This window comes from Podarcis vaucheri, assembly GCF_965113315.1.
Source record: "Podarcis vaucheri genome assembly, chromosome: 3".
Lineage (NCBI taxonomy): Eukaryota > Metazoa > Chordata > Lepidosauria > Squamata > Lacertidae > Podarcis > Podarcis vaucheri.
This window is the reverse complement of record NC_138761.1, coordinates 99,381,511-99,399,349: the sequence shown is the minus strand read 5'-3', so window position 1 is coordinate 99,399,349 and position 17,839 is coordinate 99,381,511. Positions and strand designations below refer to the sequence as shown.

Sequence of the window (17,839 nt, the reverse complement as noted above, 5' to 3'; positions counted from 1 at the left end):
TCACATAAACATGTTGGTACTAATAAAAGAATAATGTACTTTAATGGGAGGAAATCACATTTAATCGATATACTATTAGCATGGGTGAACTGTACTTTGTTGACAAACCTTAGAGAGAATTTACAGCAGGCAAGTTACTTGCCCCAATAAACAATTTGCAAATGCTGGGGCTCTGTGGTTCATAAGAGTTTAAATATCACCACAAAGCCTCCCCATTGCTTACAATCAAAGAAGGAACAAACAATAACAAAATGGTACATTTTGTTGAACTATAATGGCAAGAGGTACATGATGACAACAGCAGTTATTCTGCTTGATACAAGTGTTATCCTAGAAAATGAGATCACTTACTAAATGTGATTCTGAAGGATGGCATTTGAAAGAACAGCTATATTTTGAACTATCATTGTGTCAAAAAGTATAATAATTGTGTGCCTGCTTAAGTTCGTGTGTGTGTGTGTGTGTGTTTATTGATAAAGTATAGCAATGGTTATGTCTGCAAGGCACCACTGCTTCATTAGATTCAGAACAGCACTTTCTGAATTCAACTTGCAAAGTTCCCATGAGAATGTTTGTGGCTGGTTTGTGAGTACACACACCTCTCTCACTATATATAGGGGGGGGGTATACCCACATGTTCATTTTATATATATATATTGACTCAACGTCTACATAATGTGAAATTATGAAGAGTCAAAACAAACTAGAGTTCCTCAAAAAGCAAATTTAATGATTCATAATGGAAAACAAGACCAGAGAAATCGTACAAAAAAACCAGGATAGCTCACCATAAAGTCATACTATAAATTAATAACTTCGGTGAACAATCTAGTCATGTATGCAGTGGCAAGAACATGCTTCAGCAGTGTATACTCAAGCACAAAAGAAGAGCTGTTGCTGGCAATGAGCAAACTATTTTGCATGCCAAGCTCTTAGGCTTGCCACCTAACACGTATTAATTCATCAGACAAGACAATCTATAAACTAAGCTAAAAATCAAAGTACTGCTTTTAGTTCTTTCTTAAAATCCCCATCGCACCCCCATTTTCAATTATTTTGTCTTTCTTTTTTTTCTTTGTGCAAGCTTGTCAGTACAGCTCACTTTTTTCCCAGTGGCCAAAAACAGGACCTCTATCTTTTAAAAAGCAATTATGTTTTTATTTACACAGCTTTTTGATTCTCTCACTTATCTGGGTTTTATTTTGTATTATAATCTCACTATACTTAATAAATACATATGCATATGGTGATTTAACTAGATGGTAACCACTAAGTTTAAGATCAGCATTCAAACTTGAACAATGAGTGAAAGTAACTGCAAGCTGTTACATATGAAGGGTTAACAGTTTGCTCAAACAATTCTTTGTCTGATGATTATTGTGTCATTTTTACCATACTTAGTTCTCATATTTGGTATTTCATCAAAGGTAGCCTGAGAAACCCAAAATTTTAAGATTTGCACCTCCTTAGTATACATATATTTTCTACAAAGAAAAGAAGTGAGGGGGTATACTTATAAATTAGACCCAAAAAAACCAACAACAAAAAACCCAAACACTCCACAGTCAATTTCTAGTGGCTAGAGGACTAATTAAATACAATTAAGGGATAATTTATGCTTAATTCCAACCTCACAACCAGGATAGGTTGTTTTTGGCTTTTTAAAAAATTAGGTCAGTTAAAATGAAAACCTCGGTTTTTAAGGAGATTAACAGCCATTATAACAGGATAAAACTACTCTTATATCATAAAAAAGAAGGAAGGCATTTTCAACCAAACATTCTAGTAATCCAGCACAATTATACAGTAAACATGTAAGTCAATTATTAGCTTACTAGAAGACTAAATTATATTCAGGTCCTGTGAAAGACTTTGGAGTAACTGAAATAATAGATTTTACTGTCTACAATTAAATAGGCTTTTTTTGCTATCTCTGTTCTGCTTTTCTATACAGAATATCATTTGGCAGTACAAAAATAATACTTCCCTTCACCCTTTGCCACCTCTGTATCAGTAAGTCATTAAGGTTCTCAGAATCACAATATAAGGCACAATATTTCAGTCAGTGAAAACATATACTCTCTCACAAGCATGTCACACAGAATTAATTCCTTCTGAAATTTTAACTGAAACAACATTTATTAAGACTATCCGTTTGACTTTCTCCTTTTTAGAAAAACAAAAAATAATGATGCAAACACTGAATAATGGCTGCTGTGCATTTCAGAAAACAAAACCACTAAATTCCTGTTTGACTTAGAAGAAGAATCAGGTTCTCTCAATATTTCATATATTTCCCCCCCCCCCCATGCATGCAATAAAAAGAAATAGCCTATTCTTTTGTTCCCTCGTCAAGCAAATCAAATTCCTTGCAGTTGCTGAACAGAAAGCCAAAATAACGAAGTATAAAAGAGGGCATGCTTACCTTTATGGGCTATCAAATGGAACGCAGGAAAATTGCAAAACAAAGTAGTCCAAATGAATTATCTATGCATGCAGTCCAACTTTGCACTTTCAAGTAGGCCACACCGTCAAGCAATCATTTCAAACACCAGCCACCCTGCTTTTCCATCTTCGAGATATTCACCCAGAAATCTGTGACAAACCAGCTTCACGCTAACAACACAAACTCTTGCAGGGCTTCCAAATGTCCACCATTTGTTTGCCATTCACCCAGTCAACTTTTTCCAGTGCACATCTTCTCTCTGTGTGTGCATTTCCCGAGGTACAAGAGACAGGAATTGCTCCTCATTTGTATGCTAATTATTTTGCCACACAGACAGAAGTCATAATGTTTTCAGACAGGAATACAATGGATCCAAAGTTGGAAGGCAAGAAATTAATAAGTTGACGCCACTAAACGGCGGAGGAAGATGTACATGTGTGCAGCACTCTGCTTGCTGGATCAGCAGTAGCCTCCATTTAAAAGAGCTGGCAGCAGAGAGGCAGGCAGTGGGCTACAGGAAAGCCTAGCTGTGTAGTATATGCATCAAGCACAGGTTCCCTTAGAGACCACATTACTGCAGCAAAATAACATCAGTAGCATACTGCTGACTGATATCCTCCTCTAGCTGCTGTAAACTTCACCTCTGAATTAAGAGAGGGGCTCCTCACCTTCCTTTGCCCCCACTTTTGGATTACAACAATAGTTTCTAAATCTCCTGTTTATTAGACTCACCAACAGAGTCAAGCAAGATTGAGGATGTATACTGTATGCTGCCTACATTGTTACCCACAGGCCCCTAAATCTCTGGAGGTGCATCATGTGCAATGCTGTATTTAATATAATAGATGGGAACGGTAAATACTACTCAAGCTATTTAACAGCAACCCAGTGAAAGATATATGTTTTTAACATGGGGTCTCCAATTCTACGACGGACAAAAGTCTGCTCGTTATAGAAAACGCCAGGAAATTCAGCAAGCTCCCTACCATTTTGACGTGTTTCCTTGGAAAGAATTAAAACTCTGCTTAATCCTTATATAATCGTGCAACGTGTACAGGGTTAACTCCAAGTATGTCTTTAACCTCATTTTGGTTAGCAGATAGCCACACATACCTTTGAAGGGAAGGCGCAAGAAAAGCAAACCTTTAATGAGGATAGATGGAAATAAGATACATTAAACAAAAACTATCTCTGCTATAAAGTTTGGGAACAAAACTTTTGTGTGTGTGTGTCTGTGTTTGTTTGTTTGTTTGTTTGTGTGTGTGTGTGTATGTGTATACATACACATACATGTGATGATTCATATACAAAAAGGCTAGGGTGTCTGGAAGCTTTCTTCAGAATTTTGCCACAAGATATATTTTGTTTCTGCTGCACTTTCTCCCAAGGCTAGTAAAGAACTGTTTTAAAGGGTCATCAGTCAGAGACAGGTCTAAATTAATTCACTTCAGGCACACAGCACATACCTGAAAAGTCTAACCTGCATAATACTCATAAGACAGGTAACTTTGCTGTTACTGTTGCTTGAAACATGACCCTTTAGGAACTTTGCGACTGTAACCCTATGCTTAAAAGGTCAAAATAAATTTTACTGGCCAGTTCCCTGCACAAGAAAGGGGTTTGTTTTTAATGTCTTTTATGCCAACTTTTCTTAATTCTAATTATTGTGGTCGAAACCAGTGAGCTAGGTACAAGCTGTAGGGACCTTTACACGGAGGCACTCCACAACTACAGGAAAGCCATGAAAAGAAACCAGAAACATCTCACACAGATGGCAACACACACAAACTACTCTTCCTGGTACTATTTTTCCCCATGTATAAAACATGTATGGACATTGGAGAAGTAAGTGGCGAAGAGCTGCAAGAGAGAAAGCTTTCCCTGTGGCTGAGGAACAAAATCTCTTCCCACACAATATCTTATCAGAGTGCTCTGTGTGTCTGTCTCTCACACAGAGACAGTAGCACAAGCCTGCATCCATATATATATATATATATATATATATATATATATATATATATATATCACACACACACACACACACACACACACACCACAGTTCCCTCACGAGTTCTCTCTCACACACGGTCAACCCCCCACCACCACCCCATTCACTCACATCCCACCGTTTTCTCCCCCCTCACACAAGCACAACCTTCCACAATTTCCCCTCACAAACGCGCGCGCGCACACACACACACACACACACACACCCCAGTCCCCTCAGAGTTCTGTCACACACAATGCCCGCCGCCTCCATCTCCCCCACCACACAATGCAGACACGCGTGAAGTTGCCCCTTCTCAACACACCCCATCTCTCCCCCTCTCTCTCTTCCCCCCCTACACTCATTCCCCCCTCTTCTTCTCCTTCACCATCCACTAGCTCCGTGTGTGTTGTGTGTGTGTGTGTGAACGCGCGCGCGCGCCCTCCCCCCACCGCCGCCGCCGCCGCCTCCGAACTGCAGCCTCCTCGAAAAGGAGAGACAACAATACTGACCGCTCCTGCCGCGGCGGAGGAGGCAGCTGGGCTGACCCCAGCGCGGGAAGTCACACGGCGCGCCTCCTCGCGCAGCCACACGCCGCCAGCCAGAGTAATCCGCCTCTCGCGGCTGCCTGAGGTGGCCCGAGAGAAGAAGGCCCGAGACGAGAGACGCCGCGGCCAGCGGCGGCCGCGCACCAAGGCTCTCTCTCTCTCTCTCTCTCTCTCTCGCTTGGCAATTCCCTTCCCAGCTCGCACTGCAGTCTGTGAGGGGAAGGGGAAGCCTCGCTGGAGCGCAGCCCGCCCTTCGCTCGCTCGCTTCCCTCCTGGGCTCTCCCCGGCAGCTCCGCAGACGAGGCAGCCACGCTGAGGGCAAACTTTGCTGACAAATCCTGCCCAACGAGTGTGTGTGTGTGTGTGTGTGTCGGGGTGCGCGCGCGCTGCAGCGAAAGAATGCGAGGGCACAAGCCTTTCTCGATTCTTTCTCTCCTTGGACTCGATTTGGGGAGGGGGGGGGAGGCGGGACGCCGAGGTGTTTCCCCAGGAAGGGAAAGGGGATCTTAGCGGGCTGCCCCCTCCCTCGCACCTGGGCTTCCTTTCGCCTCCCCCAGCTCGCCTTCTCCGTCGACGGAGCCTCCCTGGGGCTCCCTCTCGGTTACACCTAAAGGCTCAAGCAGTGCGTCTGACCGGGGAAGCAAACAAACAAAAAAAGACTCGGAGTAACCTGGTGTGAACCAAGGGTGGCGATCCGAAGGTTACGCAGGCCGGGCCAAGCCCTGCGCTGGCTTTCTCGTGAGTAAGCTTCTGTTACTCCCGAGTAAGTGTGTGCAGGACGGCACTGCAGCTTTTCCTGGAGGGGGGGTTAAAGCTCGTCATCGAAACTCAGGGGACTTCCTTTCAAGTAAAATAAATAAAAATTCCTTTAAATAAATAAAAGTGACCCAGGATCGGAAGGGAGGGAGTGAAAGCGTGTTAAGGCGCTTTTCCAACGGATACAGCGCGTGGACAAAGCGTGATATAAAGCATCTTCGCTTGTCCTGGAAAAGCCCCGTCGATTTTGATGGTTGCAGGAGAACCGTTTCCTGGGTAAAATTAGGAGCCTGGTGTTTCTTCACACTTCCAGTGGCACTCTGAAGAAGAAGATATACCCAGGGGAGGGCAGGTGCCCCTCAGATATCATTGGGGGGGGGGGCAGCCTGCACTGGCTCAAAGGTCCTATGGATTTGTCACTGCTTTCAGGGTACTGATAATAAAGCTGGGGGAAGGTTAGCTCGCCAGGGCTACTGATGACTTCCTCCTAAAATGATGATATGTGCAAGTGGCTTTTGGGTGGCAGATTGAGTTTCTTGGGGATGGGGGGTCCTCGTCCAAATTACTCAGCGTTTGAAATGGGAAGAGGGATAAGTATTAGTTATCAATTTAAATGGGCATCTGTTTCTATGGCTTTTGAGGTCAACTCTACTTTCCCCTCTTTCAAAAAATAAATAAATCAAATTTGACCGTCTTTTAACAACAAAACAAAAGCATGTCCTGTACGAAGTCCCCTTACATGCAGCTATCGGCAGGAGCAGGATGAGGAAGCTCATACGGATCTTTCACATTTCTCCAGAATGTTTACATCATCTGCATTAGATGCCTCCCTGAAGTCACAAAGCCCCTTTCATAATTAGCGCTGCACCAAGGGTGCAATCCTAAGCGCAATGGGAAGTAAACCCCATTGAGTTCTGAGTAAGCATAGTTAGGATGGCACTGTAGTATACAGGAACCCATGCAGACGAACATCTTACCACAGATTCCCACCGGCTGTGTAAGAGAAGTCGCCTTACCACTTGGTACGTTGGTGCAGAAGAAAGTTCACCCGAGGTTTTTTGGTCATCTGCATAGGCTCAAGTGCTAACGCGGATTAGACACCCTTCTTGATGAGCATGCAGTGCGAGGGGATGGGGAAATCCATCCTTTACCCACTGTGACTCTATGATACGATGGTTATAGGGAGCGAAGGAAAAGGATACTGAGTATATATACACTGTGCTGTTTTTAAGTGTGGATGCATTTACTCCTGAGAGAAGTGTTGGCGAAAAAGCAAGCAGCCCCCACTCTAGGGCGAACGCACTTACAATTAGGTGGTAAGGGGCACCTAAAAAATAATGAAATTTGGTGCACCGCCGGGGAAACATCGCAAAGCTCCCACGCCCTGACTTCAATTGAAAGTCAAGGTAGGGACCCCAAACGACTGCAGCAGAACTGTGGCAAGTTCGAACAATAGCAAGTGCGGCAAATCGCTGCACTCGCCAGACTTGGGCTGAATGTTGGTGGGGTGGCGTGGGGCTTCCTTTCCCCAAAGGTATCTCTGCAGCAGACCGCTCTTTCCACTGGGTAAAGCTGTCATCCACGAAGCACCTATAATGAGAATGCAACGCCTTCTCTTTGATGCACACGGGAGCAGGATAACGCAGTTTGTCTCATTCAGCCCCTGCACTTGAAAACATAACGTTTCATTTATTTTGACTGGCTGGAGCGGGAGAGGGGCCGGACCTGGAGGAACACGAGACAACGCCAGAAGTACAACAGACAAGGTTCACCACTGCCAGGCTGGAACTGTAGATCTTTGTGGGAATGCAGAGCTGTGAACAGCCTTCATTTAAACAGCAAATTGTAGGTGTCACTATGAATGCCTCTGTCCTATATATTCTCTCTTCCCCTAGCTTCCTCCTCTTACTTTCTCCCCACCCTGAAAACAATACACACGGGCACACGCACAAGTCTAATACTGAAATCCCATGCACACGTAGTAGCAACTCCCATTGCATACACCGGGAGTTACTTCCCGTGTAAACATGCAGAATATGTTGCTGGAGAGAGTAGCAAATAAAACTGGCCTCAAATAAAGCGTTCACACTGTGCAACCAGGAGCCCTAATTATTGAAAGTACATTATTGCATGCTTAACAGCTCAGTACTAAACACATTTTCTTAGAAGCATGCATAGGATTGCATCTTTCACAGAGTTGCCTAAGAATGAGGAGCGGGGCATATATGCATATCTAATTGTCTCTGCCACAAGTCCCTTGAATTCAGAGAAAACTCTGAACACAATGGAGTCTAATGATGGCTTGGAATTTTCAGCATAGTGGCACGTTTCCTGAAGAATAGGGAGGATATTCAAAACAGGATGGAAAAGTTGCTGCACATGCGCAGTAACCGCATCTCATGATAACAATGTAGTTTCAAATAATAAAGTCAAACAGCAGACAGCTTCGTTGATCATGCGCGGATGCTATGCAAAGCATTGTGCTTCAAACAATGTTCTTTTAGACTTAGTTCAGGATGCTGACGGAGTGTTAGCTCCACACAATGAAGGGGGGGGGGAGCAGAGACTTCTCAGAAAAGACAATCTCTACGATTATTTAGTACTACAGCTGAGACGTTCAGTTGAGCAAACGCTCTCGGAAGAAATAAATGTGCGTGCGTGAGTGAGAGATAGGGGGGCGTTTAAAGTCTGAATATGGGTGGGAGTCCATTGCAAGCGCGGTGGAGTACTGCAATTGTGAAGAGTTTAAAGTGATGGTGGGCATGCTATTGTTCGTAGGTTTGTAGGGAACACTAGTCATGTTTGTTCCAAACGGGCTCATTTGAAGGCAAGCAACGCTGTTGAAGGAAAAAAACCTGCAATGTCAATAATGTCCTAGTCTTAAAACTGTATGTATGAAACAATGCGAGAGAGAGAAATTCCTACATTTTCCCCACCCCAACGTTTAGCAGGCTAAGTAAAATACATGCATGAATAAGGACAAAAGTGGATATATCTTGTGTTTTTTCCCTCTTCAAGAATATGCATAGTGCCTATGATGGCTGTGGAGTATAAACATTCCCCTTTCTTTAACCTGCTCTTTGTAGTAGAGTCGCTGAACTGAGGGAAGTGAGTTATTTTCCTATTTGCCAGTGAACTAATAGGAAGTCAGGACTCAAAAGTAATTGCTATCAGCAACGGACAGCTCCTGGTGCTGAAAAGAGAAGCCGCTTTCATAATACAGTTCACTCAAACAACCTTCGGAAAAATCACAGCAAAACTGAATGAGGTGGCAAGTTCTTGGGCTGAATAGCACTGTCTGCAGAACAATGGCAGCCAACTCCAAATCCCACCATAATCACATTAATGAGATTAATCAGTGAATTAGCAGCAGTCAAATGTCAGGGTGGCAAGGAGGAATCCAACCAAGCTTGGTAATTAACTTTTGTGGGGGCAGGGAAAGGGAATCAAGTGCATTATCTCTTTTTGGTGGTTGAAAAAAGGCATGTTATCACTCCCCCCCCCCCACCTCACAACAAGCCATTGGAACTTCCTGAAACTTAAAGGGTGGTGGTATTAAACTCTGAATGGCTCAAATTGTTATGAAGCAAGCTATTAATTTCCCCCCAATATTCTCTAGCTGGCAGCAACTGAGGAAACTAGCATTTTTATATCTCCTCAGTCTGTTGAGAGTTGGTTGTGATTGAGCATATTGGTGTGAACAAGGCTGTGTAATTCAACTTTCACCAGAAAATCCAATTAGTGCTGGAACTATGTATGATACAGAACTATAGTGGAGTTAGATATTTACATCTCTTTATATACATACATATATATAATTTTTAAAGTAATGCTTAAACCAAACAGTTTGCATGGCAAGAGACAGCAATGCAGAGAAGTACTATTTAAAATAGCAGGTCAGGTGACCTGTCAACCAAGTTGTTTTAAAAACTCTAAGCTTCTATGTATATATGAACTAAGCAAGTTATACTTCCTTAATAGGGTTAGTTCAAAAATTCCAATTTCCCAATAAAATTGATCTGAGGACTAGTGAAATTTCTTTTCCATTTTAAATTCAGCCCACCAGGAATAGTTCAGTTTTCAAAAGTTATACTTCATTGATACATTTTGGAATCAAAGTTATGTACAAGAGGAGAATCCTTTATTGGCTACACTTTTAGTTATTTAGCAGAAGTAGACATTCTTCAGTATTTCTTCAGTGAAGAAATACTGTCCTCAATGCTTTGTCAGATATTTACTTTTACTATGACTTTAAAAACATCTATAATTACATTGTATGCAGTAAACCACTATTTAATATATATAAAAGTTTTTGATTTGTAGTATTTACAGCTGACTTCCAGGACTGTATCACAGGAAATAAAATGCAAGTCAATTTGTTCTTTGGTGTTTAATCTTTTTCATAGCAAGTATAAATTCAGCAAGAGAATCAGCTTAGTATTTATAACTGTTCTTCTATAAAGGGAAGTAAATTTGCTGTGCCAAACTATTACAATATTTATCACACACACCAAGTTTGCATATCTGAAAATTTCAGTGCAGTATTCTCAACTCTGTGCCATCTTTAAATTGAAGGTTGTAGAATATAAAAATGGAATTTAATAAGAGTTAATTCTCACATGTTGTGACAAGTTAAATATATCATAACTCAGCTCTAGAACTGAAACCTATGTATACATTTATTTTAACTTGTTACATAACATATATACATTGCCAGTCTTTTGTCATGGTGATTTTAAAAATACAGGTGTTGAGAATAAAGGCACAAGTTGGAGTCCACTTACTCCAGAGTAGCCCATTAAAGTCAACAAAACTGCTCCACAATAAGTTGTGGAATGCCAACTTAGTGTCGTCGTTCAAATGTATCTAGATCTCCTATTAATGACTGGTTATATTCAAGTGATGAATGGATGTCTGTGAAGTTTCTGCCTCGATTGTTTTCTTAGCAAACAAGTACTGTTCAGCATGCAGCAACTTTATATATAAACAACATGCTTCCTGCATGCACGATAATGGCTGTATACATTCGCGGCAGATTTCACCCTGAGATTACTTCCCATTCCAGAGTCCCATGCAGTTTCGACAGCACGGCAAATATGCTGTGAAGAATTTTGAGGGAGAAGAAGGGGGAAAGGGGGGTGGGGGTGGGGTGGGCAAGCAAACAATGGAAGCTGTAGGTATTAAAACTACCCAACAACTGAAGCAAAATAATACGCAGTCAGCTCAGACAACCAACCCCCAGATGAACACAATCCCCAACCTTCATTCACCGTCAGATAAGCTACAACATATGAAATCTCGGCACGGTTAAGGGAAAGAGGGTGGGGGTGGGGACACACGCATATGCCTTAGCTCGCTGCAGCTTTAAACGGACGAGAAGTAGTTAAAAAAAAAAAGCTCGAAGCATACCGCGGAGACCCCCGGAAAGATTCCGTTTTTTCCCCCTCTTCACTGAATACTGAAAAAAAATATCCCACGTTCCATAGATTTAAAAAAATAAAATAAAACACACCCACCAACGCTCAGTGTTGAAAGCGACGGGTGGGGGTGGGGGCTGCGAGAAGACTGCGAGGGGGGGGGAAATAGCCCCTCGCTCTCTCCCCTCTTTCTCTTTAGTGTGCAGGAGCTATGGGGGGAAAAATGTCGCCCTGGCAGAGATGACAAATTCAGAAGGAAAGGCTAGCAGGCCTAAGGGATCTGTTTTACTTCCACATACATCCCCTAATGCACGCACTCCCACTCATTCTCTAGATATGGTTTCCCTCCTCCCGGTTTCCCCCTTTCCTCTCTTCCTCCTCCTCCTCCACTTCTCCCTCCCTCCCCTCCTCTCTTTCTTTCCACCAGCTCCAAATCCCCGGCATATGACCTTCTGTTAAATAGATAAAAAAAAATTGCTTATCAGTCATGCAAATGAGGCTGAATTCATTTTCCACAACAGATGGCCTCATAGATAATGATGATGGAAGAGAGAAAATTGAATGTCTCTCACAAGGTGGTCATGGCAACCGAGAAGGGAATAATATCAATAATAAGCCTCGCTGCATAATAAGGTTGTCAATCCCACAAATCAAAGTCTCCGGCTAAATCAGGTAGCCCACCCCACGACTAGCTATCAGGTAGGAAGAAAAGGAAGAAAGGAAAGGATCGGAGTAAACACAGACAGCAAAAGCCGGGGAGGTTGTGGGTGGGGGGCGTGCGATGGGCATTGCCACCGAGTTCAGAGACAACGAGATGGTCCAGAGGTCTCCCTCTCATTCTGTCGCTAATTGTGCTTTATTTAATTATTTGGGGAGCGGTGGGGCTTTTCCTTCGCGAATTCCGCCCCGTTCCCCCTCCTTTAAAAAAAGAGGGGGGCGAGGAGGGAAAGGGAGAAGAACCACCCAACCCAGAAACGCTGGTATATTTTGAGCTGGATCTGCTGCGGGCTGGTGCCAGATTTCCGTGCCTTCTCTGTGCTGTCGAGTGGCGCATTGATGCAACAGCGGCTCGCCTCAGGCTTCCACCTTGGCTCCCAGGGGGCCATCCTGCGAAATGAATCAGCAGCCATCCTGAGCAGGCTGATTACAATGAGAATGGCAAGGCACATGTCTGGGCGGAACTGGAGAGCCGAGCTGGGCTGCTGCTGCTGCTGTTAGTCTGGCAAGCAAGCAGGCTCAATATAGCTTTTGCTAATAATGGCTTCCTGCGCTCTCTCTCTCTTTCTCTCCTCCCACCCCACCCAGCACGTTTTCCCCCACCCCTTCCACCATCGCCAACCCTCATTTTTCCCCCTCCCGCCCGCCCCCCACACATAATGGTTCTGATTTCCCTTCCTTTCCTCCGTCTCTCCCTCCTCTCGCCCCTTAATTGTATATTGTTCGCAGCCACAGTCTGTCAGGCTGACAAGCGCTTATTGTGAAACTGCAAGCTTTCTTTCCGGGGTTTTCCTCCTAAAAAAAAAAAGCTCTAGGGTGGTAAGGGGGCATCTTAGCTGGCAGCTAGAACTTATTGCCAGCCCTCAGCTACGACAGACAGCTCAAAGGAGGTGGGGGAGAGAGAAACTAGCCCGATTAATTTCTTATCCGTCTGTCCTTATACTCCGGAGGTGGGGAGGGCGCATTGGAAATGTGCGCATGTGGGAGAGACACGATGTGTCTAATGTTGGCGATTATGCCCCACCAAACCATCCCCACTGCTAATTGAAAAAGCAAGTCGCTTCTGCTCCATTCGCGGTGTGTGTGTGTCCGCAAGAAGCAGTTGGGATGGAGGAAAAGCTTAGGGATGTCCTGAGACGCAGTTGCCTCATTGGATGAGAAGAGGGCGGCCAGTCGCGCTGGGGAGGGGAGGTGGGAGAAGAGAACGAGAAAGCTTCTACACTTTCAAACATGATGTCGTTCCCCCAAAGCCATTTTTATTTTATTTTATTTTAGTTTGGGCTGGGCGAAACGTGTTGCTTAACGAAAATCCTCCTTCGCTCATATATGCTCATATTTTCGATGGAGGAAGGAGGCAAATGAAAGCAAGCTTTGGCTGCTCAGATTCCGGCTGTGCCAGCCTATTCCTTCCCCAGCGTACTGCAAGCCAATGCTTTGGGTTAGCTTGCCGTAGGTCTTCGAGATGGTCCTGCGCATTCTGCGCCTGCGCCCTGTCCACCTTCGCTCTCCCCTTCTCTGTAGAAGTGGCATGTGCGCATATATACAGTGGTACCTCGGTTTAAGAACAATCTGGTTTAAGAACGATTTGGTTTACAAATCTATAGCTATAGCTATGTATATAAACGGATAGCTACAGTCTATGTTGAAATGTCTGCATGCACCTAAAAATGGGTCTCTATGAAAAAAGAGAGAAAAGAAGGAAAAAGAGATGAAAAAAGAGAGAAAGCAAAGGTGCTGGGATAGCTTAATGGCTAGACTCAGGCTCATGGGTTCGATCCCCACATTGAGCGACAGATTCCTGCATTGCAGGGGTTTGGACTAGATGATTCTGGAGGCGCAAACAGTCTCGCTTTCTCGTGCAACCTATTAGCACCGTCCCACACATGCAGACATGGCTCCTCTTCTACCATCTTTCCCCATTTCTGCCTTCCATCCCTGCTAGTCCCCTCCAACGGTGCACTCCCGGTTCGGCTGCTGCTGGCTGCAGCTGCGACGTGAATCAGAAATCAATAGCTCTCCTCTAATGGAGGATCCGATCAGCAAAGCAGCCGCAGTTGGCCGTGCACAAAAAGCGCGCGCGCACACATACCACACAACACACACACACACACGGAAGATATTGAGAGTTTAATGACGTCTGCGCAACTTGTGCAGCTGATTGGGCACCGCATCGGATGTTCTGTGGAGCAAAGAATAGGAATCGCTTACAGTCTACTTCCACATATATAAAATATGGGGGGAAAAGGTCGCTCGTATTTTCCTGTCTCCGGGAGACCAAGGTCTGATTTTCCCTCGCCGTCAGGTGACAGTCGGTCACGAGCAACGACCAGACCAGGGAGCTGGGGGGGGGGTGCGCGTGTCGTCACCGCGCCAGGGAAGCGTCTCCCCTTCCCCGCCACCGCCTCCAAGATGAGGATCATGTGAACGGTCGTGACACAGAGAGATCCGCATTGCACGGGGGTTTTTCCACACCGTGCCTTGCGCAAGACTCCCAAAACGACAGCCAGATTTTTAATTTTTTTATCTTATTTTGCGCGCCCGCGCGCGTGTTTTTAACCATCAACTTCGGGTTCTCCTGAGAGCTCTCAATTTCCCTCTCTGGCAGGGATGCCAACTTGAATAAAATATTGGGGGGGGTAAGCCCCGCCCCACATAATCGATCACCTGACATGGCCCACGCACACTATTTGAATGGCAACTTGGGCGGGAGCTCCCTCTCAAATATTTTATTGGAGGGGGCGATGAGACCTCGGACCCTAGGCTCCTATGCTGTCTGGTACCCTACCCGGGCGCCATTGCTTCGTTCTGCTGTTACATTTTTAACCCAACCTCCCATTCCCATCGGCTTCTGCAGCCCAGCTGCGGCTGAAATTCCAGCCGTGGGCGTTCCAGAAACTGGTGGCTGGTTGTTGTCGGAAGGGGATTGGTGTGTGTGTGTGTGTGTGTTGGGGCAGTGCGCACCCCCGCCAGCAAATCTGGAGCTAGGGGTGCCAACTTAAACAAAATATAGGGGGGCATCATCAATCACAAGGCGTGACATACACACCCCATGAGAATGGCAATGTCCATCAACTTTTTTGGGGGGACCTCAGATATTTTATTGGGGGGCATAGCCAGGGGGTGCAGCTGTCCCCCTAAACCAAGTAAACAAAAATACGTCGTAGATAACTCCGTTCTGCCCCCCTATCATAAGGTCTGCCCCTCTCCCCATAAAGAAATCCTGGCTATGCCCATGGGAAGAAGGGTTCTTCTGCGCCTGGAGCTCCAGGATGCCCTGCGTGGACACGCTGCGTAGCCCCGCGCCCCGCTTCTTTCAGGAGCCCGCGAGTCCCCTCGGTTCCAACGGGGCTCGCCCTCCCAAGTCCGCGCGGGAATGGCGGGCAGGAGGCGCACCACAGCCACCGCAGCAGTACTGCGGCACAGACCCCTCGCCTCTTCCTCCGCCACCTCCTCCTCCAGCCCTGTCAATGTATTACAACTCCGGTATATTTACAGCAACCGCCCTCCTCTCCGTCTGGCTCCAGTGAAGCATTTCCAGGCGTCCCTCCCTCCCTCCCTCCCTCCGCAGCCAGTTGCGAGCCTTCTTGCAGGGACGAGGAGAGCGCGCCAGTCCCCAGATCAGGGCTGGAGAGGAGCAGAGATTTGGGGGAAATGAATGAATCATGAGGCCATATTGCGACGACACAAGTCGCAGCCTGGGCTGGCATTTTCTTTTTCTTTTTTAATGCTTCTCTCTTTCTCAGACGGGGGGGGGGGGGACCAGAGAGAGAGGATGGGAAATGGCAGGCGGAAACCTCGTAGACCGCAGGATGTCTCAGGACAAACACGAGAGGATGCGAAGCTCCTCCTTTTCCCAGTTAGCACTTAGACCACCACAGCGCTGCTTCCCCTTCCTCCTCCACCCGCCTCACCAAATCTCTCTCTCTCTCTCTCTCTCTCTCTCTGAATTTTCTCTTTAAATTATTTATTCCAGCTTCTTTCTCCGTTGCCAAGTATGAGCTTCTGTCTCCCTGAAGAGATACTGCCCGGGTTTCCTTCCTGCCCTCTACCTACTTAGCTTTCCAACCTTTCTCTTTTTCCCTCGCCTCCCCTCCCACCGCGCGGCAGACAGGAAGGTGGTTTATTTCTTCTTTTATTTTATTTTTTGGCTCGGCAGCCATTTTGAATCTCCGCCCGAATGAAAGGAAGGCAAAGCCCAGAGTCTTTCCCAGATGCTCGTTTTATTATCGCGCCATGCAAGCGCCGTTGTCGTTCATCTCTTGGGAAGGATCCGGATTCATTCATTCATTCATTTATTTTTAAAGATTCAATGTTGCAGTTCTTTTTGGGGAACTCCAGCATTTCTCCAAGGAAAATAGGGACGTCCCATTCCATAATGATACATGTTACTATTTATACCTCACACATCTTACTGGGTTGCCCCAGCTACTCTGGGCAGCTTCTAACATGTATATGAAAAACATAATAAAACATTAAACATGTAAAAATAAATAAATCCCTATACAGGATTGCCTTCTGACAGCTCCTGGTGGAATAACTCCATACCTTCCAACATTTCTCCAGTGAAAATAGGAACATCCTTAGGAAAAGTGGGACATTTTGGGATCAAATCAGAAGCCGGAATGGCTTCTCTGAATCAGGAATGTCCCTGGGAAATAGGGCCACTTGGAGGGTCTGAAAATATTTAGTCACTGGTCCCGTCCCCCCCCCCCCGCAGACTCGCCTCACCCATGTAGGAAGTGGATGGTGTAGCAACATCAGTCTTGAACTGATTTATCTGTCATTATGCTTCCCCAGTGGAACCGTAGCAAACAGATGTAGTCTGTAGAAATGGACTAAATGGGAAGATTGGTCACAGTTTCCTACATCCTTTGAAAACATGTACAGAGGAGGAAAATAAATCTTGCCCACTGTTTCTGGACAAAGGGCCTTCCACTTTACAGAGTTGATTCATATAACAATTTTTACTTGCATTGGGGACATGGTAGAATGGTCTTCTGAAACTGAAACACAACACCCCAGAAAATAGTTATTTTCTTGTTTTTGTCAGGGTATGCAAGCCCATGACACACACTATTTGAATAGCAAAGGGTCTGTATTATTATTATTATTATTATTATTATTATTATTATTATTAATAATAATAATAATACCCCGCCCATCTGGCTGAGTTTCCCCAGCCACTCTGGGCGGCTCCCAATCGAGTGTTAAAAGCAATACAGCATTAAATATTAAAAACTTCCATAAACAGGGCTGCCTTCAGATGTCTTTTAAGGATAAGATAGCTGCTTATTTCCTTGACATCTGGTGGGAGGGCGTTCCACAGGGCGGGCGCCACTACTGAGAAGGCCCTCTGCCTGGTTCCCTGTACCTTGGCTTCTTGCAGTGAGGGAACCACCAGAAGGCCCTCGGCGCTGGATCTCAGTGTCTGGGTTGAACGATAGGATAGCACAGGAGTGGCTGCGGAACCATTTTGGCACCTCGCCCCCCAAAAAGTCCAACAACTTTGGCTCCTCTGCTCTGCTAAGCTTCGAATTTCTCATGGACCTTTGGTGGGAGGTGAGTGCCGCACCCCATAGTTGCCTTTGACTGGACTTGACCAGGGGCCCTTTACCTTTTACCTTTACCTTAATGATTTTGAAAACACACCAGACTTATAGATTGTGTATTAGATTGTAATAAGAGCAGGTGGATAATGAAACACGCTGGTCTTAGGAAATCTAAGAATTTCCCTAGAAATGAAAATCTAGGGACTCTGCCCTGTTTTAGCCTCCCCACCAGCTTATCTTACGTGAACAGCTGTGCTAGTAGAGCGTCCCATAGTGATGGCCCACATGACATTTTGCTGGCATAGTGCGGTATCCCTCTAATCCTACAGGTATAAATCAGCTGATGTAACTGATGTTCTCTTAAAGTTTGAACTACTTTAAGATGCTGCAGAATGCCGCGGCGAGACTCCTCATGGGGT

General features: G+C 45.2%; 1 protein-coding gene across 16 annotated transcripts in view; it reads right to left on the bottom strand.

Moving 5' to 3' along the window:
• The window catches only part of MYT1L (myelin transcription factor 1 like), a 285,138-nt gene extending 273,798 nt beyond the window's left edge, over nucleotides 1-11,340 (bottom strand). For 12 of the 16 annotated variants that reach the window (XM_082215412.1, XM_082215425.1, XM_082215414.1 and 9 more), the window contains exon 1: nucleotides 4,946-5,368. The gene's annotated coding sequence lies outside the window, so the exon portion shown is untranslated. Of the gene's footprint in view, nucleotides 1-2,425; nucleotides 3,552-4,936; nucleotides 5,370-11,253 lie in introns of those variants that run through there. The other 4 variants (XM_082215422.1, XM_082215413.1, XM_082215421.1 and 1 more) reach the window with 4 other exon arrangements.
• Between the last annotated feature and the right edge of the window lie 6,499 nt (nucleotides 11,341-17,839).